The following is a 25,766-nucleotide window of genomic DNA, read 5'->3' on the forward strand; positions in this document are numbered from 1 at the left end:
GAGAGCTTTGTGTAACCCGTCGTGGACATCTTTGGGTGTGGTGGCTGTGCTTTGAAGAAGTGAACTTGCTCAGGAGAGTGTGTGCTAGGCCTTGGGAACCAGCTAGACGCCCGTGCTCAGAATCTCACCTGATTCGATGTACTTGTTTCCTTTTGCCCTCTATCTGGGCCTTTTTTTGTACTGGTGACCCTTGAACCGGGTGGGGGTTAGGGGCGCCGATTCCCCACAAAGTCAAAAATCTGTGTGTAGCTTTTGCGTAACCAAAAACTTAATCCCTAATAGCCTACTGTTGACCAAACACCTTACCGCTCACTTAAACAGTCGAGTAATATATTTTGTACGTTATATGCGTTATAGACTGTATTCTTACAATAACGTAAGTAGAAAAAGTCAAATGTTAAGGCAGTTATTAGGAAGAGAAAATATTGTGTGGCATGTATCAAGTAAAATCTGCATATAAGTGGGCCCATTAAGTTCAAACTCGTGTTGTTCAAGGTTGAACATTTTGCAGGGAGATACCAACTGAACTTGTGTTTGAGCAATGTGATGCTCGCCTCCTGGACCAGCAAATAAATTCAGCTTTGTGTCAAATCACCATTTGGTGGCCTTTATTTCCTTGTAAATATCCTTCCTTAGGCTGCAACTTCAGCCAAGTTCCCTTTTGAGGATATTAACTGGATGTGTGTTGTGAAGGACCTTTACATTGATTTGAGTATCTTGAGAGCTTGGAGGCTCTTCCCTACCCCAGGTCAAATTCATCATCTTAGTCTGAAATTAGGTCACGCAGGTTCTGTCTTTATGAGGTTAGGGCCCACCACAGTCCATGGTTGTGTGAAAGTAGGCGGCCTCAGAATGCACAGGGAGCAGAGAAGATGGCACAGGGGATGGTCATCCGGGAAAATCCAGGTGAGGCTAGTATAGCAGGACATGTCTGGCAGTTGGGGCCTCTGTCACAGGAAGAAGTTTGGCAACAGAATTATATTTTTTGAGGCTATCTGCAAGTGCAGGGAGGAGTCTGGTTAGGTTACGGCTGTCCAGTAGAAGTATAATTTGGGCCTCATATATAATTTTAAATTTGCTAGTAGTCACATTTTAATATGTAAATGGAAACAGGAGAAATTGCCCTTAATAATTAATTTTACCTGATATTTTGAAACGGTTATCATTTCTACATGTAATTAATATTTTAATATACTTAATGAGATATTTTACATTGTTTCATTTTTACTAAATCTTCAAAATCCAGACAGTTAAAGCCTTTCTCAAGTCAGATGCTAGATTTTCACCAAAAATACTTGATCTGTACTTAGATTCTACGGTTGAAAATGTAGATTCACCTTCCAAATATACTTAGAAGTTTTCCAATAATTGGGTCAAGGACCAGTTTTTAAATTTAAATTAGTAAAAAAAAATACTTCCTCAGCCTCACTAGCCACGTTTCACGTGCTCAGTTGCCACATCTGCCTATGGTGCCAATTGGGTAGGGCAGTTCTAGAGGGACAAACAGCCGAGCAGATCATAGAGACTAAGCCTCAGGCATGAACTGGCCCCAGTGCTGGAGAAGAGGCAGGAACCAACCATCGGAGCACATGGTTGGAGGGGGGTGACCGTTGCTGACTGTGTGTTACGCCAGAGCTCCCAGAAACGCTCAGGGCTTCTGGTCACCTGGACCTGTAGCCGCGGGGAGAGAACAAGCGACCCCAGCCCTGGGGCGGGGCGGGGTAGCAGAGACCCGGAAAACGGGTCAGCTCTTTCCCAGGGTCTGCCCTGCCAGATTCAAAATGCTAATGAAGGGGGCTGAAACCCTCCCAGTAGTTTATACTCACCCATCCCACCTCTGCCCCTAGAGATCTTGGAACCTTTGGGAATTCCAGGCAGGAGACCCACCCCTTGCTGTTTCACTCTTCTTCCCTGTCCATTTTCTTGATCTCTTGCTCCTCAGCATGGATGAAGTCACAGCAACCATGACTTGGTAATTGTGGGAGCTGGGGTGATGGGTACATGGAGGCTCACCATATTATTCTCACTACTTTGGCATATATTTGTTTTTTTAAAACTTTTTTTTTTTAACATTTATTTATTTTTGAGAGACAGAGCGCAAGCAGGGGTGGAGCGGAAAGAGGGAGATACAGAATCGGAGGCAGGCTCCAGGCTCCGAGCTGTCAGCACAGAGCCCTGAGATCATGAGATCATGACCTGAGCCGAAGTCGAAAGTTTAACCGTCTGAGCCACTCGGGCGCCCCTACTTTGGCATATGTTTGTGATTGGCTATATATATCCATTTGAACAGTCAAGTTCCTGATGTTCCCACAGCCCCATTACACACCTTGCCCCATCCCAACCCTCGTCTTGTGCCAAAGTCCTGCCAGGCCTGGCCCTCGGCTTGCCCTTCCTTCTTTCCCGCTTCACTCTCATAAGCCGCAGGCAGCAAAGGGTGTGCGAGTTAATTGTTAAATTCAGTTCAACAAGTTCCTCATTAGGGACAAATTACCCGAGTTTGAAATCTGCTAATTTTCCAATCAGAGTGAGTGTTTGCACTTGTGATTTGGAAATAATTACCATATGGTAAAAGCAAAACCTATGTGGGGATGAAAGTAAAGGTGAGGGAGGACGGTGGCTTATTCGGGCTTCTTCCCCGGTAACTCGAGTTAGCATATGCAGATTAGCTGCGGTGCCTCTGCGCTTCGGTGGGAAGGCTCACCTGTGGCACTGTTTTGCAAAAGCTGTTTACTTCATGTGCTAATGCTCCTGAAAGGTGACCTTGGCCTTGAAGGGAGAGCGGTGTGGCCTTTAGAGGGCCGAATTGGTTCTGCAAAGAGAAGAGCCTTTTGAATTTAGCTCTTTCATCTAAAAATACATCTATACTTTTGCTTTCATTTGTCATCAGTCTAAAGCTTCTGCTTGAGTTACAAATGGAAACATTTCCTTGGGGGTGGAAGTGGTGGGTCTAAATGTCCTTTGGGTGATTTTGCAATGGATTGTATTGAGGGAAAGCATCTGAAAGCATTTGAAGAACTGTGGGGTAAGAATTGCTGGAGAATACCACCATGCTCTGAAGTGTAGAAATCTGGCCCATCAACTTTCAGTACTTTGGCCCGGTCCCAATTACTAATCTACTTCTCTATTAGTAGTTCAGGGCATTTGGAACCCTGCGGTAAAGAATAGACAAGGTTTCAGGTAAGGTACAAGCCAGTGCGGAAACACTCCTCCTGAGGCTTTGCTTTTCGAATTTGGAGCCCGGAAGAGCTTGTCTCCCCTGAGAAGGCAGCGACCCTGCCCCTTTCTGGTAACGGGAATTGTACAAGTTCTCAGGTTTCCCTTTTCACTTCAGCTGACAGGAAACTCAAAACCAAATGTGAAGCTGGAACCACCACGTTTACATTTATGGTTAGCTCTTCAGCATTCCCTTGCTCTTTGAAATTTTTTTTCTTTCTTTCTATTTTAGTAGTTCTTTTTACCTTTTTTCATAGACTGCTTCAAATCTTTTGTCAAAGGAAACTGGGAAACTAATGCCTCCCGACCATGGCAAACAAATATATAAATACATAGTAGCTTCTCTTTGTTTACATACCCTGCCTCTAATCTTTGAATAACGTTGCCCATTAGCTATTATTATCCTCTGAGGACTGAAAAAACTGAGGGTCAGATAGGCCTGGCCTGAAGCAGTACAAGTAGTAAGTGGCACAGTTGCTATTTTCCGTGTCCTTCTAAATCCATGCCTGTGCCTGGGTACATGTAACTGATGTGTTGACAGCCCTCAACTCAGTGGTGGACTGTATACATGCAACTGTTTTGTTTTTTCCAATCACTGCTTTCAACTGTGTGGCACCAAGCCTCTTTTCCCATCCTTTAATGACACCTTGGGCATATCTCATAACTTCGAGGGTTATCTTGGTTGGTAAACCTGGCCAATCCCAATCCCAATATTATATCTTCTGGTTTTAGGGTCAGAGAGAGAAGGGAGACAGAGAACTCCTGTGGATATGGTCCTTTTCCAGGTCTGATGCCATGATCTTGTGAGGTGCCCTGCAGGTCGGCGGGTTGGGGTGGGGGGGTCTCTGCCTTGGAGGCCGTGCTGTATTTCGTCTGGGTTCCTCCTTCCCCGGGGCATCCCTCGGCAAAGGGCAGCTTTGCCTGCTGATTCCCACGCCCTTCTGCCGGTTCTGTCTCCCATCTCCTGGACAGCCCTCTACGTAAGCCCTGTGCTCCTCCACATGGAGCTTTGGGAACTGCTAAGGTCCGTTTCCCAGCTCTGAAGGCTGGGAGTGATGGTCCCATTTTCTTTCCAGGCACACATTACGCCTCAGTACTTTTGGAGCTTCTGACGTTTAGATGTTTCTTGACCACCAGGGGGCACCAGACTCCAGGTTCACGCACAACACATCACTGAGCGTGTTTGTTAAGCCCGGGGAAAAAATTCCCTCGCCCAGAGCTCTCAGGGCCGCAGAGTGGGCCTGCGGGTCTGTGCAGCTCAGCGAGGGTCCAGGCAGGAAACCGGGTGCCAACCTGCCTGTCCTGCAGACCTTCCCACTGCCCTCGAGCAGCTCTCTCAGGGGTGTCCCTTACCTGTCTCTCGGTTTGGGAGAGCAGGAGGGCACCGGTACATCTCCTCTCCCCTGGAGAAAGCAGCCTCTCACCAGGAACACTCAGCTCCCCTCCCTGCCCTCCCCGGCCCTGTCGTGTCGACATAGGTTGGTGGGTGGCGAGCGGGGGGTGGAGGTCGCAGGGAGCCGTAATGGGGGCCAGCTGTTCCATTTCTCGGTCCTTTTGTCTGAGAGCACGCGTCTGCTGGGTTGGAAGGCTGGAGCCCCTCCTCAGCATGTAGGCGCACCTGATGCTTCCTGATCGCAGCGTTGGGCTTTAGCAGCTCTGGCACCACCGGACAAGTCCTGTTGCACGCACGCCCACACACGCACGTACACGTACGCGCCTGCACGCACCCACGGCTTCCCAGCCGCCTTTTGTCGTCTCGATCCAGGGTCTCTGGCTTTGCCGTCCCAGTTTCCAATGGGAATGGGCAGAGGTCTCTAGCTGGTGGGACAGTTTTTCGAAGGAATGTTCGGGGTGAGTTTTCTAAAGTGTTTGAGACTTGAGTGAGAAGTCCGTGGCGAAGGCGGCGAGGGGGGGAGGGCGGGGGCAGCTCGGGAAGCTTTCGCCCTCCACCCCTATTACCGCTATGGGGTGCATTCTTTGATATGAAAAAGATGTTCTGGAAGAGTTGTGAAGTGGTACGCAAAAATAGCTTCACAGCAAATCCCTTCATGCCCCGCCCCCACCCAGCAGGCTTACTCTTGGGTTCTAAGCAGCTCTTTCCAGAAGTGTTGGAGCTTCTGTGCCAGAGGTGGAGGGGGAAGCGGGTGATTATAAGAAGTGGTATTTGGGGCTATGCATCTTCTTTACACTCTGAGAAACCAGAGTTTTTTTTTTTTTTTTTTTAATTTTTTTTTCAACGTTTATTTATTTTGGGGACAGAGAGAGACAGAGCATGAGCGGGGGAGGGGCAGAGAGAGAGGGAGACACAGAATCGGAAACAGGCTCCAGGCTCCGAGCCATCAGCCCAGAGCCTGACGCGGGGCTCGAACTCCCGGACCGCGAGATCGTGACCTGGCTGAAGTCGGACGCTTAACCGACTGCGCCACCCAGGCGCCCCCAGAGTTATTTTGAAATTACTGTTTTTGGCGTTGTTTGGAGAGTGTGGCATTTGAAGGTGCGATTATGGGGGCCTGTGGTTATCGGTAATGATGAGGTCTAGGGTAAAACCACCGGAGTGGCCTCCTGGTGCAGGTGGTGAACACAATCACTGGAAAAGAGGTCAAAGGAACCAGGGGCCAGACTACTGGCAGGCTCATCTATCCACGTGGCTGGAAATCACCAAGAACTCTTACAGTGTAGTGATGAGCCAGACCCTAGAATCTTCAAGGTGTGCAGGGATGTTGTTGACTTCCCGCAGTGGGGAAGAAGAATGGTTTGGTTTTAGGGGTCAGTTAGACCCAAGATATCCCTTAATACTGGTTGTGGGAGACTTCTTCAGTGTCATCTTTTAAATACTGAGAGCATGCTTACATGCAAGGCCTTTTGCTTCATACTTGGCGGAGTCAGGCACCTGTTCCATCTGCAGTGGGATTAAAGGTTACTCAGGGAAAACAGTTTGTAACTACATGCGGTGATCGATGTTAACTAGACTCACCGCGGTAATCATTTTGCAGTGTATACACATGTCAGATCATTATGTTGTGCACCTAAGAGGAACGTTATGGGTTCTATTTTACCACACATAGCAACCGACTCTGATATCCACGTATCTTAAGAGATAGGTTTCTCTGCAAATAACACTCTAAAGGACAGCTTTATAGTAACAGAAAACAAAACAGGATCATGGCCTTTACTCACACCACCATCCTGGCCAGGGCGGTGGGACAGAGACTTGAGTAAATGTTCCAGTTCTAAGTTTATGACATGGCACCGGCTCTGTGCCACACAATAGCGTCTGCCTCTCTGTACCTGTAGGAAGGCAACATTTTTTTCTGAGATTTTTCACCAGCAGTTGGGGTGGCAGTTTTAAGATTAAGCATTACAAGTCCAAGAAGCTTAAATCTTAAAATAGAAAAAAGAAAAAGGTCATAGAGAAGTTTAACAAATTAAATATGAAATGGATAACATGAAATTGGCGATGTTCGACCATTTTTGCCCAGTTAAAATGGCAGTTTCATATGATTCAGTTGAGTATCTACAGTTTCAGTCTTGAATGCCCAGTGAGAAATAGGAAGTTAATTTGGTAGGTACTGGGGAGCCACCCCTGGAGGGAAATGCTATGATTGGAGCTGGTTTAACACAGTTGGTCCGGCAGGAATGTGAAGGAGGGACTGGAGGGGGAGAGACTGGATTAAACCTGACTTTCATACCCATTGACTTGAAATATACCTCTACCTTTGCATCCATAGTACCAAACGATCGAGAAGCTAAATTTGCACTAACCTTCTAAGTTAAAGATGGAGAGTTTAAATGTCTCCCCAGAGATAGGCTTCCGTGGGTGGGCGGGCTGTGAGAATGGTTTTTTATGCTCCAGTAGATCCAAATCTTGGCAAACTGTTCTACCAACTTGATTAAAACAACAATAACAACGACAGCAACACTCTCTTACCTACATCAAGGGGGAAAGGAGGCATCTTCGAATCCATGGCTCTCCATGTTTGCTTTCCCATCGCACAGAGCCCACACGGCCTGCTGAGACACACTTCCTGAAATGAATTCTCTTGAGAAACATAGATTTATATCTGCAGATAATACTGTGGATGGCATTTTCAATTTTTAATACTTTTTGAGGATAAGGCAGACTGACAAAGGAATAAAATCCCATGAGAATAAAATCACAGGGCTTTTTGGGCAAGCTTCCAAGTCACAGAATAGGCAAACTAGCAGGGACTACTCTTCACCGTTTCTCAAACTTTGGTGTGCATCCAGAGTCACTGGAGGCCTTGTTAGAACACAGACCGCTGAGCCTCACCCTCTGGATTTCTGATTCAGTAGACCCGAGTGGGTGGGGCTCGAGAATGTGCACCTCTAACATGTTCTCAGCTGAGGCTGATGTTTCTGGTCCCGGGACCACACTTTGAGAATGCTGCTGTACTCTGACTGAGGAAAGGTCTGAATGTGCCTGAGGGAGGGGGGCGCTGCTTCCGGAGAAAGAAAGAGAAGCGTGAAAGGTTAAAAAAGAAAAAAAGAAGGCTAGAATACTCAGGTAACTGCTGTCATCCAGATGCGTCTGCATGAGTGAGCCCTGAGAATTAGCATTTCTAGAAAGTTCTCAGATGCTGCTGCTGCTTCTGGGCCAGGGACCACCCACACTTTGAGAACCACAGTCTGTGTGCCAGTTACATGGCAGCCCTCGAGGGTGACTGCCCCATTTTCAGATTTAAACTTGAGCTATTTTTAGAGGAGCCCCTTCAAAAATTTGGGCAGATTCTCTCTGGCAGGTTCTCTGAGACTGTTTCCCAGTCTCAGTACCTTTTCTTAGTGAAGTGGGTAGCAAAGACAGAGAAGGACCCCGTGGGAGGGTGGAGGAGGCAGAGGGCAGTATGGTCACCTAATAATCTCTTTCCAGAGACCCACTGGTCCCCAAATCGCCAGATCTCCAAAGCTAAATATATATCCGTGTGAGTATTTTAAGCAATAGAGAAAATAGGAGAATATCAAAGGTGATGGTCTAGATACAATGCTATTAAGATTTGTTTTTAAACCTGCTGGTTGTTTGTTACATTAAAACCTGCTGAAAGGGAAAAACCGTGATCGTTACTCTTTGACCTGGACATTCTTGGAAACAGAAGGGGCCTGGGTTTTACAAGAATCAGTCTGCCTTCTGGAACACCATTTACTTTATAAAAACACCATGTGTGTTTTCTTTGCTATTCCTGGGGAACGAGTGCCAATTTCCAAATCCTTTCCTCTAGTTAAAAATGATGTTATCAAATATCTACTTAATAAGTAACTGTAAAATAATATGTTATTACATCAGGAATGAGCTTGGAGACCTCAAGATGCCAGAGACGAGATAGTTATGGCAGAGAGTGAGGGCCAGAGTGAATGGAGATATAAAGGCACCTCTATTTGATCACATCTTGAAATTATAGGGTTGTGGGGAAAATATTATCAAGTGTTCCTGAGAACTGGCAGTATTCTGGTTGCTATACTTTTTTTTTGATTTGTTTTTGAAGCAAAGCTTAAGTATAGTCATAAGGAAAGACGCTGGGTCTTTTTTTTTCATTTCCTATGATGACTTTAATATGGTAGTCATTCATTGAGGGGATTAAGGGATTAAGTAATGAAGGGGGTAGGGTTTGCCTTACAATCAACAGCATAGGGGCGCCTGTGTGGCTCGCTCAGTTAAGGGTCTGACTCTTGACTGCAGCTCAGGTTATGATCTCACCATTCATGAGATCGAGCCCCGGGTTGGGCTCTGTGCTGACAGTGCAGAGCCTGCTGGGACTCTCTCTCCCTCTCTCTGCCTCTTCCCTGTTTGTGTGTGTGTCTCTCTCTCTTTCTCAAAACAAATAAGTAAACATTTAAAAAAAGTTTTAAATAAATCAGTAGCATGACCCATAGTACCATTTCTCCCTGTTGCAGTCCTAGTACATAGGACCATGCCCCAAATCCAGAATGATCCTTGACTAAATTAGGCTTTCTGGACTACTGCTTTCCGTCTCACCTCGCAAGAAGATGGATTCAGTTGCAGAGAAATAAGTATGAATGTAGGAATGATAGTACAAGTTTGTCTTTTTAGTCATCAGTTATATTGATTTTCTCAGCCATATTTCTCTGAAAATTGTCTCCAGAAGAAGAACATCAGCCAGGTGCCCTTTCTGGTCAGTATAATGTCAAATCTGCTTCCTCTGGTCATGGGTAGAGACCCTTTCAATCAGACTTTCCGTTGGAGGAGTCAAGGTCAATATCACTGAGAATCTGTAAAGTAGGGTTGCCAGATTTAGCAAATTAAAACACAGGACACCCAATTAAATTCGAATTCCAGGTATACAATCAATAATTTTTTAGTATAACTCTGTCCCACATGTGGCTCTTCAAATTTAAATTAATCAAAATTAAATAAAATGTAAAATGTAATCGCCCAGTTTCACTGGCCATGTTGTCAAATGCTGCACGCGGCTAGTGGCTACTGTATTGGACGGTGCAGATTAGCACACATTACAGAACATCTCCAGCACCAAAGAAAGTTCTGTTGGACAGTGCTGCTCTGAGTGAGCCGGGACGATGTTCCTGGAGGCTGCTCCTCAGGCAGATGGTGTCTGGTAGCGGGCCCTCGACATCCCATCTCTTCCTCCTTTACGAACAAAAATGAAGGTGATCCCCGAAGACCAGAGGGAAAGGGATAGCCCAACCTTGCGCCCGTTAGTGGGGCTGATCACTCCGTACCCGGGCAGAACCAGTTAAATTCTCGGCCTAGCATTGCTCCCGAGAATAAACGGATCCTTCCGATAACAGAGCACTTATCAAGTCTACGTGGGATTTTGTCGTCGCAGTAACTCTGGGTGGTGAGCAGGCCCGGGAGAGAAACGACAACGGGAAGGTGAAACCCACGGCGGAAGGAATTGTCTCCTGCTGCAGTGCAGGTGTCCCACGCTTGGGCAGGCATCACAATCCACCCCCCCCCCCACCGGGGCTTGCTTCTTCAGATGCAAATTGCTGGGCCCCGCCCCCAAAGTTCCTGATTCAGTTGGTCTGGGCTAGGGCCTAAGAATTTGCATTTCTCACAAATCCCCAGGTCAAAAATGCCAGTCCAGGGACCGCACTTTGTAGACCACTGCTATGGTGTCATGGTCCTACCCCAGCCTAGTGCTACAGTCATTCAAGGCTTTTCGTTTCTCTGACTTGGCAGACTCCTCACTCTTTTAGGGCCACCGTGACAAGCTACATCTCTTCGCTCATTTGGATCATTATCACTTTTATCCTTTGAGCGGCTTTAATCCATCTGCTGGTTTGATAATAAATCAGAGTGAAAGCAACACCAGCCGAGTCCAAGTTGATGCTCTCCTCCGTCTTTGCTGCGGCCCTAGTGTGCCCAGATCGTGGTCTGGCCACGCTCACTGGGTAGATCTTTTAAGTTTTCAGTTACATACCCACAAACTAAGCATCAGAAAGGGAAAAAGGAAATAACTGGCCCCGGGTCACAGAGCTAGTGAGAGGTGGAACCGGGATGCGAAGATTTCCAACCTCAGTTTTGGTACTAACAATGCCTGGAGATTTGTGAAAGTGTTCCGAGGTTGGTGACTTTTTTTTAAATGATAATGGAGTCTGTTATAATTTCAACCGTAAAGGCCTTAGATGTGGACTAGGTGTTTGGGGCAGTTTGTGGAGATCTTCTGGACCTGTTTTGGCATCAGTCCCTTGGTTGCTTTATCACCCATCTGACTACTTAGCCTTACGGTTGGTGGCGTTCACCATTTTACAGCTTTCAGTTATTTTCATTCACTTGTGGAATTTACCATCACTATGGATTATTGGTTAAAGAGAGGACGCATTATGAATATGATTTAGAATAGAGTGAGCTACTGAACTCTACACTTAAAAATGGCTAAGATGGTGGGGTGCCTGGGTGGCTCAATAAGTTGAGTGTCCGACTCCAGCTCAGGTCATGATCTCACAGCTTGTGAGTTCGAGGCCTGTGTCGGGCTCTGTGCTGACAGCTTGGAGCCTGGAGCCTGCTTGGGATTCTGTATCTCCCTCCCTCTCTCTGTGCCCCTCCCCTGTTCGTGCTCTGTTTCTGTCTCTGTCTCTCAAAAATAAATAAACATTAAAAAAATTTTTTTAAATGGTTAAGGGGTGCCTGAGTGGCTCAGTCACTTGGGCACTTGGGCATCCAACTTTGGCTCAGGTCATGATCTCTCTCAGTTTGTGAGTTCAAGCCCCGTGTTGGGCTCTGTGCTGCCAGCTCAGAGCCTGGAGTCTGCTTCATATTCTGTGTCTCCCTCTCTCTCTGCCCTCCCCACTCGTGCTCTCTCTCTCTCTCAAAGATAAATAATAAACATTAAAAATATATAAAAAATGGTTAAGATGGTAAAAAACAAATAGAATGATCTAATAGGGACATAAAAATGATAGTTCTCAATTGTGACCTCAGACCTATAAGGTATATTCATATTATCGTTTCTTAATACATCAAGATATCTCTAGTTCTTCTAAACAAAAGTTAAAAGGAGAAATTTGTATCCGATTTTCCTTTTCTTTTATTGGAAATAAAATTATCCAAACCCACAGTGTGTTATTTCTGGAGAAGTACTTGCAAATGGCAGCCAGAAAGTGCTCATAACTCCTCTTTTAGAAACAAACCATGAAAATTACAATAATAAAGTAATTGATTTTTTTAAAGTGCAAAACTCAAGAATTCCAAATACCAGCTCATGGAAGATGTTTGGAGGGCAGTAACACACAGTTAAATATCAATCTAGATATTAATACACATTTGGTCCCCAAACACAATATTGATATGTCATTTTGAATTTATAGCTAAACCATGCTCTTTCCTGTATACTGAATTGAAAATAAGTAGCATCCCCTGCTTGCTAAATGGGGGAAAGTCAAACTTTGTCCTCATGTATTATGAGTATTATTAAAGAATATATTAAAATAGAAATTATAATACAATCTTTAATAGTATTCAGATCTAAATTCATTTTTTCAACGTTTTTTTTTATTATTTTTTTTTATTTTTGGGACAGAGAGAGACAGAGCATGAACGGGGGAGGGGCAGAGAGAGAGGGAGACACAGAATCGGAAACAGGCTCCAGGCTCTGAGCCATCAGCCCAGAGCCCGACACGGGGCTCGAACTCACGGACCGTGAGATCGTGACCTGGCTGAAGTTGGACGCTTAACCGACTGCGCCACCCAGGTGCCCCTGATCTAAATTCATTTTTAAGTTGCTTCCTGTTATATATCCTTCTAAAATAAACCCGTTGTTTTTCCTTTCCGGTTGTGTTTTTTTCTCCACGGGTTTGTTTCTTTTTTTTTTTTTTTTTTTTTTTTAGTTAATTTTTTGAGAGAGAGACAGCAGGGAAGGGGCAGAGAGAGAGAATCCCAAGCAGGCTCCATGTTGTCAGCACAGAGCCCGACACGGGGCTCGAAGTCACGAACTGTGACATCATGAGTCGTGAAATCACGAGCACTAGAGTCGAATGCTTAACTGACTGAGCCACCCAGGTGCCCTGAGATTACAATTTCTGTGAATACACTTTATAAGGATCGATACTGGAAGTAAGGGATGACATCTTTGGAGAGAGTAGGGTCGGTTGGTGTGTGTCTGTTTTCTGTTAGGGCTTTTATGCCAACATCATTTCTAGTGCAAGTAACAGAAATCTAAATCAAGCCAGTTTAAGCAAAAAGAGGGGTTTATTGGCTCAGGAAACTGGCATGTCCAGAAAGTAGAGCTTGTCTCAAGGGCTGGAAGACGTCAAATACATCAGAAGGCTGGGACGCCTGGGTGGCTCAGTTGGTTAGGCGGCAGACTCTCGATTTCGCCTCAGGTCGTGATCTCACAGTTGGTGAGTTTGAGCCCCGCATCGGGCTCTGCACTGACAGCACAGAGCCCGCTTGGGATTGTCTCTCTCCCTCTCTCTGCCCCTCCCCTACTCGTATGGGCTGTCTCGTGTGCGCTCTCTCTCAAATACTGAGAACAAACTGAGGGTTGATGGGGGGTTGGGGAAGAGGGGAAAGTGGGTGATGGGCATTGAGGAGGGCACCTGTTGGGATGAGCACTGGGTGTTGTATGGAAACCAATTTGGCAATAAATTATATTAAAAATAATAAAAACAGGTGCTAGAAGGAAAGAAAAAAAGCCTCTTCACATTCCTGTGTCCCTTGAGGGCCAGGGACTCAGGGGCAGGTGGGTACCGGCAAACAAAATGGGATGTGCCTGAATGTGCCTGATACACATTTCTCCACGTGCAGAAGCAAGGCTACAGCCGTGACCTTGTCTGGGAGTCAGACGGGCCAGGAGAGAGGTTCCCCTCACCCGCATCCTCCAGCCCACGTCCTAGGCAGCATATTAGCCTTCCTGTGAATCTGGGCAGACGTGAATGGGATTTGAGTAGCAATGTGTAGGAGTCCAGAGAAGCTGGCAAAAGAGAATTAATTTTATTTAGACTTCAAGAGAAAAATTGGCTGTGCCAGCCTCTGAAGTAGCACTCACTCTCCTCTCCAGCAGGACTTTCGACAGTGATGGCGATGTTCTGTATCTGTGCTGGTCCATTCTGGTAGCCGCTAGCCACAAATGGCTGTCGAGCACGTGAAATGTGGCTAATGGGACCGAGGACATGACATTTTAATTTAATTCAATCTTAATTTAAATTTAAGTAGCCACATGTGGCTACAAGCCGCCAACTTAGACAACACAACAATGTCTGCCAAATTATCTTGACTCGCGGCAGAGGACGAGGAGATTTATATAGGGTTAGGTCCTGCTTGTCATCGTGAAGTTAGTCCAGCATATGGGGTTGAGACAAGATCGATCCATATAAAATGCATGGGGAGCAAGACAGGTCAAAATTAGCCAAACAAATGAACACATGAATAAATACAATGTGATCAGAGGAGGGAGGGATCCAGGTCAGCCACAGATATGAGAACTAGACTGTCTGGATTGATTGCTAGTTCTGCCACTTTCTGGTTGTGTGATTCTGGGCAAGTCGCTTACTATCTGTGTGCTCACTTTCTTTATCGTGAAACGGAAATGATAAAATTGCCAATTTTCTGGGTTGCTGTGAGGATGAAATGACATACTATTCGTGGAGTGTTTCGAACAGTATCTGGGATACAGTAAGTGCTAATTAAGTCTCAGCTGTTACCAAAGGGGAGAAGAGATGACAGAGGAGGGAAAAGGCACCAGCTTTCATGATCTCCATGCATGCAGGCACCTTCTTTATTTTTATTTATATAAAATTTTTTTAAATGTTTATCTTAGAGAGAGAGAGAGAGAGACAGAGTGCGAGTGGGGGAGGGGCAGAGAGAGAGGGAGACACAGAATCCGAAGCAGGCTCCAGGCTCTGAGCTGTCAGCACAGAGCCCCATGTGGGGCTCGAACTCACGAACCACGAGATCATGACCTGAGCTGAAGTCAGATGCTTAACCGACTGAGGCACTCAGGTGCCCCTGTGGACACCTTCTTTAAATGTAACTGAGACCCCTTGTGAACAATTTGGTACTGAGCAGAAATGTTATTTATGGTGTCATTAGCTATTTGCATTCAAAATTTAATCCCGGGGCACCTGGGTGGCGCAGTCGGTTAAGCGTCCGACTTCAGCCAGGTCACGATCTTGCGGTCTGGGAGTTCGAGCCCCGAGTCAGGCTCTGGGCTGATGGCTCAGAGCCTGGAGCCTGTTTCCGATTCTGTGTCTCCCTCTCTCTCTGCCCCTCCCCCGTTCATGCTCTCTCTCTGTCCCAAAAATAAATAAACGTTGAAAAAAAAATTTTTTTAAATAAAAAAAAAATTTAATCCCGGTGTAGTTAACATACAGTATCATATTAGTTTTAGGTGTGTGATATAGTGACTCAACAATTCTATACATTGCTCAGTGCTCACTGTGACAAGTTCACTCTTTTTTTTTTATTTTAAAAAAAAAATTTTTTTTTTCAACGTTTATTTATTTTTGGGACAGAGAGAGACAGAGCATGAACGGGGGAGGGGCAGAGAGAGAGGGAGACACAGAATCGGAAACAGGCTCCAGGCTCCAAGCCACCAGCCCAGAGCCCGACGCGGGGCTCGAACTCACGGACCGCGAGATCGTGACCTGGCTGAAGTCGGACGCTTAACCGACTGCGCCACCCAGGCGCCCCGACAAGTTCACTCTTAATCCCCACCACCTGTTTCACCCATCTGCCCCCACCCACTTCCCCTCTGGCAGCCGCCAGTGTGTTCTCTGTAGTTAAGGGTCTCTTTTTTCATTTGTCTCTTTTTTCTTTGTTTCTTCAGTTCCACAGAGGAGTGAAATCATGGTTATCTCTCTTTCTCTGACTGACTTACTTCACTTAGCTTTATACTTTCTAGATCCATCTATGTTATTGCAGATGGCAACATTTCATTGTTTTATGGCTGAATAATATTCTATTATATCTCCCTACCACATCGTCTTTATCCACTCATCTATCGATGGACACTTGGGCTGCTTCCATAATTTGGCTCTTGCAAATAATGCTGCAGTAAACATAGGAGTGCCTATATCTTCTTGAATTAGTGTTTTCATATTCTTTGGGTAAATACTCAGTAGTGGAATTACTGGACCATGTGGTAATTACATTTTTATTTTTTGAGGAATCTCCATACTGTTTTCCAGGGTGGCTGCACCAGTTTGCATTCCCACCAACAGTGCACAGGGATTCCTTTTTTCTCCACATCTTAGCCAGCCTTCGTTGTTTCTTGTTGATTTTAGCCATTCTGACAGGTGTGAGGTGATAGCTCATTGTGGTTTTGATTTGCATTTCCCCGATGATGAGAGATATTGAGCATCTTTTCATGTGTCTGTCGGCCATCTGGATGTCTTCTTTGGCGAAATGTCTGTCCGTGTCTTCTGCTCATTTTTAATTGGATTATTTTGTTTTTTTGTGTGTGTTGAGTTATATAAGTTCTTTATATAGTTTAGATACTAACCCTTTATCAGATACGTCATTTGGAAATACCTTCCCCCGTTCTGTAGGTTGTCTTTTGGTTTTGTTGGTTGTTTCCTTTGCTGGGCAGAAGCTTTTTATCTTCATGAAGTCCCAATAGTTCATTTGTGCTTTTGATTCCCTTGCCTCGGGAGGCATATCTAGAAAAACATTGCCGTGGCTGATGTCAGAGAAATTACTGTGTTCCCTTCTAGGATTTTTATGGCTTCAGGCCTCACATTTAGGTCTTTCATCCATTTTAAGTTTATTTTTGTGGGTGGTGTGAGAAAGTGGTTCAATTTCATTCTTTTGCATGTTGCTGTCCAGTTTTCCCAACACCATTTGTTGTAGAGACTGTGCTTTTCCCATTACATCTTCTTGCCTCCTCTGTCGAAGATTAATTGACCACATAATCGTGGGTTTATTTCTGGCCTCCCTATCTTGTTCCATTCATCTATGGGTCTGTTTTTGTGCCGGTACCATACTGTTTTGGTTACTACAGCTTTGTAGTTTATCTTGATATCTGGGGTTATGATACCTCGAGTTACGTTCTCTTTCAACGTAAGCAAGGGGTGATCTTGAGTGAAGTCCTAGCCTCAGAGGAGCTCAGAGGGTAGGTTACACCCCACGAGTTTATCCCAGATGCAAGTAAATCACCTGTGCTTTCAGAAGCCCACACCTGGTAGTCATTGGCTAAGCTCTACTTCAGGGAACCTAAAACCCCAGGCACTTTTGCCCTCCGCATGATGGGCGAAGCACTGTCGGAAGCCGGGAGAGCGGAAAAGGCACATAGAACCATGGGGAGGGCACGCCGGAACAGTGAAAGGGATGGACTGTTTGGAGGAAGCACCTCTTGTTGTCCACTGAGTGCTATGGCTTTTGCTGAACAAGGGTGAGATGTTAAGTCTTTGGGGTAAACTGATGATGCCGATTGCTGTCTGCTCGCACCTCTGAGCGGTGGATCTCAAACTTCAGACTGTAAAAGATCCCTTGAGAAATTGTCTCAAGTGTAGATTCCCGGACCTCATCTGCAGACATTCTGATTCAGTTGATATTGCCCAGGCAAGTTCATTTTCAACATGTTCCCCAGGCAATTCAGGTGCAGGGCTCCTTGGGAACGACTGCTTAGGGGCTGGTGGAGGCTGGCAAGAGGGTAGTGAGGGTGAGTGGTCAGGCTGGTCTGTAGGCAGGGTCCCCGGGGGCGCTTAATCAGTGCAATCAGGTGTCCACTCAGGAACAGCCATGGAAAAACACGGAAACCACTACACGAGACCCCCTTCCTGAGGAGGCGCAGAGTGAGATGGCTAGTCGGGGATTGGGGAAGCTGCACAACAATTGCCCTGACTGGTCATTATGTGAGCCTCGAGGGAAGGGGTGATGTGATTTACACAAGTACAATTAGCAGGTGTCTTAAGCTGAGTTCCCCTCGAAGCCCTGAGACTAGGACTCAGGTGCAAGCGGTTTACCTGGGAGGTGGTGCCGGGAAGCCCCAGCAGGGAAGTGGCGAGGAGCCCCCAATACAGGGTCAGTGATTGGTGTCCGTGAGCAGGTGGCCACCGGGCGCCACCGGGCGCTGGGGACATCTGCTGGGGACATCTGGGAGACTGTGTTGCACGTATCTCTGAACTGTCCCACTTGGTAGTGAGAAGCTGGGGTCTTTTGCCGTGAAGTCCCTTTTCTCCGTAGTTGAGGGCTGCCCCTTGGAACTGCTGGCCCCTAGATTTGTGGCGAACACCCTCTGCAGCGGACGAGCCCAGTCGGAGTGATGGACGCTGGCAATGAGAAGCCACCTGCAAGTGCGGGCCTGGTGAGTGCTGAGTCAATCAGGCAGGACACCAAACGTGTCTGCGGTGGGGGCGGGGGGCTGGGAAGTGGTCGTCTCACTGTAAGGACGGGCTCTCACAGTCAGTCACCTGCCACCTGCAGAGTCGCTCTTAGATGGCCCTGCTCCCGTGCAGCCAGGGGGCGGGCTTTGTCCGCGGCGCTGCTGGGTCCCTCCGCTGCAGACCCTGCTGCCTTCAGTGGGCCTGCTCAGCCTGGCAGGATTTCCAGGCTGACCTCAGCCAGGGAACTGTCAGAGGTCCGGTCCTCCGGTGCATCAGATTCCGGGACTCTTGGGCTGGTGGTGCTCAGAAACTAGTGTCCCCAAGGTAAGGAGGCAAGAGCTTCCCCCCCACCCCCTTGCCATGTACATTTTCTGTTCACTCCATTGATGGACCTTGGAGCGCCACCCGGTCCTCAGAAGATGCATCCCTGCCCCTACTGTGCCGGGCTGAGCTCACGGGGAAAGCTGTGAGGTGCAGTCAGCATTTGTGGAGTTCCTTCTGGAACTGCCTTTTCTATCCATTTCTTCCCAGCGTCATCTCTGGTCTTGATCCTTCACCACTGTCTCTTTTGTTTACCTCTCATTACCTTATGGTGCTGATGAAGGCGGGCCCCCTGGTCCACACCCGATCCACCGATCCTTGTCGTCAGCGAGGCGTGATAGGAAACAGGAGAAAATGACAAGGACAATTGGACTTAGTCAAGAAAGGGATCCCCAGGCACGTCCCCAGAGTTTAGGGAAGCAGACTTGTAAAAACTTTAAAGATACGTGGGCATGAGCTCCTGGCCAGCGAGTCCAAAAGATAGAGATGAGCAAGAGAAAATGGGTGCCAAAAAACCTGCTCATACTTACCCACAGAGGAAGCTGGAGAAGAGAGAAAATGGGCTGATCTCAGGAACCCATCCAGGCTGCAGAGAGGGCTCTTCTGTAGCCCTCATTTTAAAGGGCTACGTACAAAAACAGAAACCTGGCATCAATAAAGGATAAGCACAAAGCATGCCATAAGCGTATCAGAAATCAAAAGACTAGAATAAGCTCAGACCTGAGAGTGACACTAATGTGGCCATAAAAAGGCTTTTATGCTATATTTGAGCCAGAAATAAAATGAGGAAAGGATAGGTCCTCTTGGGGCGAGTGAAATGGTAAAAACAAGTGGCGGGGAGAAAGAACCATACGGCTCCTGGTTTGTTTCCCCCTTTATTATTGTTTACTAACGGGAGCGCTCTTGAAACTGGAAAGGGTAAAAGGCTCTTGGTTAAACCAGAGGTAGGTGCAGAAATAGAAAAGAGTCACTGCGTGTTTGGAACAAGTTCAAGTCAGGCAGTCTGTAGGTGGAAGGGGCTGTTACGGAGGGTGGTGCATTCAGTTTTGTATGTAAAGTTTTCAAAGAACGTTTGTCTCAAAAAAAAGGAGAGGGCACCTGAGAAATGGTGGATCTGAAAACCATGGCAAATGAAAGCTGTTGGTGCCAGGTGGCTTTAGCCAGGAAATGGGGGAGGGTTGGAGGAAGCACATTCATGCTAGCACCACATGTGTGAAGGGATGCCATTTAGGAAAAACTAGACTGTGCTATGGTAGGGTAGAGAGTGGAATTAAGTCCAGTGGGTTGACATTCCGTATTAAAACTTCGAAATGTTTAGGGGCACCTGGGTGGCTCAGTCGGTTAAGCGTCTGACTTCGGCTCAGGTCATCATCTCACCGTTCCCGAGTTCGAGCCTCACACTGGGCTCTTTGCTGACAGCTCAGAGCCTGTTTCGGATTGTGTGTGTGTGTGTGTGTGTGTGTGTGTGTCTTTCTCTGTCTCTCCCTCACTCGCACTCTGTCTCCCTCTCTCTCTCAAAAGTAAACAAACATTAAAAAATTAAAAAAAACCCAACTTCCAAATGTCTAGAAGCAATTACCATTGAACATCTGCCTCAAAGCAACGATGTCTCCATAACAGTAAAGTCCAAAGTGAGAGTAACTGAATTTGTCAACGCTGTTGTAGACAGAAGTTTCTTTTAAAAAAATTTTTTTTAACGTTTATTTATTTTTGAGACCGGGAGAGACAGGGTCAGGGAGAGGGAGACACAGAATCCGAAGCAGGCTCCAGGCTCTGAGCCATCAGCCCAGAGCCCGACACGGGGCTCGAACTCACAGACCACGAGATCATGACCTGAGCTGAAGTCAGCCGCTTAACCGACTGAGCCACCCAGGAGCCCCCAGAAGTTTCTTAATAAAACTATGGGTCCTCTCTACAGGAAAATGCCCATATGTGCCAACACACCACTTTCTCTGTTCAATTTCGAGGAGTTCACTGCCCCTAAAGCAGGATCATGCTCCTCAGGTTAAGAAGACCACAACTCAAAGGATTCTTCTATTTCTTTTTTTTTTTTTAACGTTTATTTATTTTTGGGACAGAGAGAGAGCATGAACGGGGGAGGGGCAGAGTGAGAGGGAAACACAGAATCGGAAACAGGCTCCAGGCTCCGAGCCATCAGCCCAGAGCCCGACGCGGGGCTCGAACTCACGGACCGCGAGATCGTGACCTGGCTGAAGTCAGACGCTTAACCGACTGCGCCACCCAGGCGCCCCAGGATTCTTCTATTTCTAAAATGTAGTGATTCAAAGTCCTTTCCCTAGAAGCTACATTTTCGCAGATCTCTCCCAGGTAGCCTTTTGTAAATATGTTCATGGCTTCAGACAAAAAAAAAAAAAAAAAAAAAAGAATGGAGTGCTAATTTCATGAAACCAGCTGATTATTCAGGCCAACCCAAGATTTTCTGTTTCCTAAATGTCTGATTTCCACCTTGAGGCAGAACTTTCTCTCAACACCTGTGTGTTTGACACTTAACATATACGATCCACTGCCAAGTCCCAAAGGTTCAACTTTTTAAATCAGGAAAGGACCGATTCCAAATTGTTTGCCTCTTGATTTCAGCTCTGTCAGCGTCAGGTCAAAGCAATGTTGTAATACGTAGAAGCACCACCAGATGGCACTCTTGGGAAAGTCTTGCTTCCAGGCTGGTTTCTTAGGTCTGACGTCTGTTCTAAACATAGCCTGGTAAAATGCTTGGGGAAGAGGGGAGAGGATCTGTTGGGGGGGACGAAAAACACCAATGACAGGACAGCCCTTGCGCTTGCCTGAGTTTTGGTATACAGAGGCAAGCCTTGATTACTTTTTTCTACTTCTTAATGATTAGCTTTTAGAGGCTGATGCATAGATTTATGTAATACATAAGCATTTCTTTCATACACATACATACGTTTTCTGCCTCTTCTGATGCTCCATTTGACTTAAAAGCTGCTCATCATTTGGGGGAAGAACCTGTTCCTCTTTTGGATTATAAACTTGCACATTCATTCTCTTATTGCGTCTGTTCCCTACTTCAATTCCAGTAAGAATATGGAGTTTGCACGGAAGCATCGCAAAAGGCCTTTCTGGGAAGGGAATAGCTTGGTTAGATCAGCTCTCTCTGCTGTGAACACGAGGCCAACTGGAAAGATCAAAGAGAAAGGAGAGGGCAGAAGGCCTGCGTGGAAAGCAGGATTATCCCTGAAACTGACATAGCTGTTCCATCTTCTGTCTTGCTCTTTCCAAATTTTTCTTAAAAAAAAAAACATTAAAAAAAAACATGCTCATGCAACCTTAAGTGTTATGTTTCCCTTTCTTACTTTACTCCTTGGTGTGGTGTTTGCTGCCAGTTGGTAAGCTTACTTAAGTGAGAGAATGATGGCCATTTTAATACAGTTCTCTTTGTTGAGAAAGGACTGTCCATTGGTTTGTGGTCTTGAGCAGGCAGCTAGCAGAAATAAGAAGCTCAGAACAGATGCCCTGTTTCTTTGGGGCATGGCTTTGGCCAGCCCTCCTTACCCTGTGGGAAAAAAAACGTTTGAAATTACCCAGTAGAGGAAAACCTTCTTTCCAAGATCTGTGAGAGGTAGTGCAGAACTCCACCCAGTTCAAAATGGGAGATTTCTTTTCTTCTAACATTTTATTTCAAAGATAATTCTGCTAGAAACCTGGCTTTCTGAGCAAAGAGGCATGAACAGAATCCCAAAATGGTTCAGCTAGGGCAAAGCAGGCATATCATCATTTAGAAGGCGTCTTTCCTGGCCTGGCTCTGCTGGGTGTTACGGGGAACGCAGAGATTAAAGAGACACTGTTCCTCTGTTCCTCTCCTCTAGAAGCTTCCAACCTAGTGGGAAAGACAAACATACAGAGACCCTATGTTATGCCTGGAATTATACTTGAGTGCCAAAAGCAAAATAAAAATAAAGTACAGCTCTGGCTGGCTGGGCAGGGCTGCAGCAACTGAAAAATCTAAAATGCACACTGTTAGCAAAGTCAAATTGTCCTTTGTCCTTGAAATGTGAGTAACTGGCTGGATGTGGGCTATTTTTCTTCTTTTTTAGACTTTACTGTTCTATGTAAAATTTCTAAAATAAGCATGTTTAGGTGGGATTTTTTTTTTTGCCCTCACTATAAAAGCAAGTGGGAGTCTGAAGAGGAAAATGTATACTTACTATTTTTTATTTTTTGCAATACTCTTAGTATGTTAACAAAAGCAAACACTTATTTGGTGGTTACTATGGTGCCGGGTACTCTTCTAAGTGCTTTTATATATTAACTTGTTTAATTCTCCCAGCCACCCTATAAGAGAGGGACTCTTATTAAACCCATTTTATAGAGGAAGTAATTGAGGCACAGAGAAATTAAGTAGCTTGCCTGGCTTACATCAGGATTTAAGTGGCTGAGCAGGCTGGCTCTAGAGTTTGAGCCGCCTAATTTAGTGGACATTGTGGAGGAAGAGTTTTCCTCCTAGATTAATTTCTCAAGTAACTGAAGCTTGTCATTCTGTCTCAGGATTGGGCCAGAGAGTGATCCATTCCTGAAGCAGGATGGCACAGGAAAGGAGATGCTAGGATTGGAAAGTCAAATGCAAATGGCTCAGTTACTTGGAGGAATCTCCAAGCGGAGACCAGAGTTTCCAGCTGGTTGCCTTTGCCTGGCCGAAAGAGTTCTGGGCAGTAGTGATTTCTTCTCTAGGAAAGCTGCTGACCCTGGGGAGATAACATGAGGAAGGAGTTGCCGCAGGTGAGTAGAAGACCCTGGAGAAAGGCATTGGGGTTTGGGTTTGGGTTGAGATCAGAGTCATGTAATAGGGCCTGGGGTTAAAGAGCCGGGCAGAGTTTACTGTTTGGATTACCTTTAGGGGTTTGGCTAATGATTTGAGTTAGGGTTTCTGGTTAGTATTAGAGGTTGGGAGTTAGGGTTAGCTGTTAGGAGTTAGAGTAAGCTGTAGGGTTAGAGATTAGGATTAGGAGTTATGGCTCGTGTTAGAGTCAGGGAAAGCAGTCAACATCCAGCTCTTTTGAGGCTGAAAGCTCTCACCGCTTGCTGGGTCTGAGAGAAGACATGAAAATCTGGGAGGGTGATTCTCAAGAGCAAAGCAAGACCCCACACCCAGGAGAACCTCAGGATTACAGCCTACCAGATGGGGTCTCCTGTATAAGCAGAGCCTGGGCACAAGGAGAAGTCCAGGAACCATAACCAGGATGCGCCCACAGTCAGGTGACCTGCTACAATGGCCACCTTGCAGGATGGGCCCTGGGAACTGAGGGCAGGGTTGAGCTGCAGACTGAGGTCCAGGGTAAGTTTCTGTGATTTAATTTTTCATAATGACTGTGTTTAACAACTGACCTGCCAAATTCCTGAAAATTTAACGGTCGGCCCTTGCAGGCTGGTGTGTCTGCTATAGCACGCCAGTGGTCTGACCTCCTATCCAATTCTTTGTGTACTCACCACAGCTGTCTGTACATCATGGAAGCTTCTAGTCACACTTGAATATCCAGGAGAAATTGGGGTCTTCGATGTCACCCATTTAGAAAGGAAACAGCTAGAAGTATGTCAGTCACCACGTTCTAGTTACAGGCATTGTAGAAACAGGTGTCTTACAGTTTAGTTTGAAAACAAGGAAGCAGATGGATGAAGATGTGTGAGGTATATAGAATATGGAGTATTACTCAACCATAGAAAAGAATGGAATCTTGCCATTTGCAATGACGTGGGTGGCACTAGAGAGTATTATGCTAAGCAAAATAAGTCAGAGATAAATACAACATGATTTCACTCTTATGTGGAATTTAATGAATAAAACAGATGAACATGGTGGGGTGGAAACAGAGGCGAACCAGAAAACAGGTGAATAACTATAGAGAACCAAGTGAGGGTTGCTGGAGGCGAGGTGGGAGGGGGGAATGGGTTAAATAGATGATAGGTATTAAGAAGGGCACTTGTGATGAGCACCGGGTGTTGTATGTAAGTGATGAATTGCTAAATTCTACTCTTGATACTAATATTACACTGTATGTTAATTAACTGGAATTTAAATAAAAACTTGAAAAAGAAAAAAAAATTATAAAAGGAAGCAGAGGGGCCCCTGGGTGGCTCGGTCAGTTAAGTGTTTGACTCTTGATTTCAGCCCACATCATGATCTCATGGTTTTGTGTGATTGAGCTCTGCTTTGGGCTCTGCACTGACGGTACGGAGCCTGCTTGGGATTCTCTCTCTGTCACTGCCCCTCCCCAGCTCACTCTCTGTCTCTGTCTCTGTCTCTCTCTCTCTGTCTCTCTCTCTCTGTCTCTCTCAAAATAAATGAATAAACTTAAAAAAAAAAAAAAAGGAAGCCGAGAGGGGCGCCTGGGTGGCTCAGTCAGTTGAGCATCTGACTCTTGATTTCGGCTTGGGTCTTGACCTCAGGGTCGTGAGTTCGAGCCCTGTGTTGGGCTTCACACTGGGATGAAGCCTACTTAAAAAAAAAAAAAAAGAAAAGAAAAAGGAAGCAGAGAAATATCCTTAATATTGATCTGTATGTAAATGCATGGGCCTTTTGGCTATGAAGATGATACTCCAGAACAAGTATTTTATCTCATCACGGTGGAGGATGCAGGCTGAAACCTTCCCACACCCCACTAAATACTTACTGCCAGCTGCTGCCTGTGCCTGCGTGTCCTCATATATCATTCAGCTATTGCCACGATTACGATGTATAATAAAGCACCCCAAAACTCTTCCTCATGCATCTGCAGATTGGCTTATCCAGGCCAGTGATGACTGGGTGTGAATTTAAGATGCAGTTTGAGTCTAGGTCCATTCCAGGTGTTCCTCATCCTCTTTGAATTAGTATGTAGACCTGGGCCGTGTTCTGCTCACAATAATGGCAGAAACACAGGAGAACAAGCCCAACCACACAGGGGCATTTCAGCCTCATTTGCGTTACATTTGCAAACATCCCATCGGCCAAAGCACGCCACATGGCCAAATCCAGTATCGATGGGATGGGGAAATACTCTGCTTCTAGTGAGAGGAATTACAGAGCCTCAAGACAAAGAGTATGATGTGGGAAAGGGTGAAGAATTGAGGTCAATAACTGCCATACCACATGTTTACCAAATGGAATCACCTAGGGATCAACTTTTGACCCTGAACTCATTATTCAAATCTGTTGGCCTAACAAGCCTTGGACTATATAGACAGAGAAGGAAGATAATTGCTATTTTAATATATAATACCACAGAAGATATCGTTCCTCAAATCTGGTATCTTAGAGCAAACTTTTTCCAGCTTTTTTAGGCTGTACCCTACACATCTGGGAATGTGTGGGAGTAGGCCCTTCCTCATGTCTCCATCATTGGTCATCTGTTCACTGGTCTGGCCAGTTTTTCTGCCCATTTCCCTTGCTATACACCTGTCATCGATCTTTTTCCACCCATGATGGCCACCCCCTCCTCCATGTTATGGGGTGACGGAGACTG

The 25,766-nt window shown here is 46.0% G+C and overlaps 1 long non-coding RNA gene across 2 annotated transcripts in view; it reads left to right on the top strand.

Moving 5' to 3' along the window:
- LOC121025972 (uncharacterized) overlaps positions 1-25,766 on the top strand; it is a 140,575-nt gene that overhangs the window by 65,431 nt on the left and 49,378 nt on the right. Inside the window, exon 1 of one of the 2 annotated variants that reach the window (XR_005788216.1) lies at positions 4,952-5,064. The exons of the other annotated variant lie outside the window; for it this stretch is intronic. This is a non-coding gene — a long non-coding RNA (uncharacterized LOC121025972). Of the gene's footprint in view, positions 1-4,951; positions 5,065-25,766 lie in introns of those variants that run through there. 2 annotated transcript variants of the gene reach the window in all.

This window comes from Herpailurus yagouaroundi, unplaced genomic scaffold, assembly GCF_014898765.1.
Source record: "Herpailurus yagouaroundi ecotype Mexico unplaced genomic scaffold, PumYag 67793, whole genome shotgun sequence".
Classification (NCBI taxonomy): domain Eukaryota; kingdom Metazoa; phylum Chordata; class Mammalia; order Carnivora; family Felidae; genus Herpailurus; species Herpailurus yagouaroundi.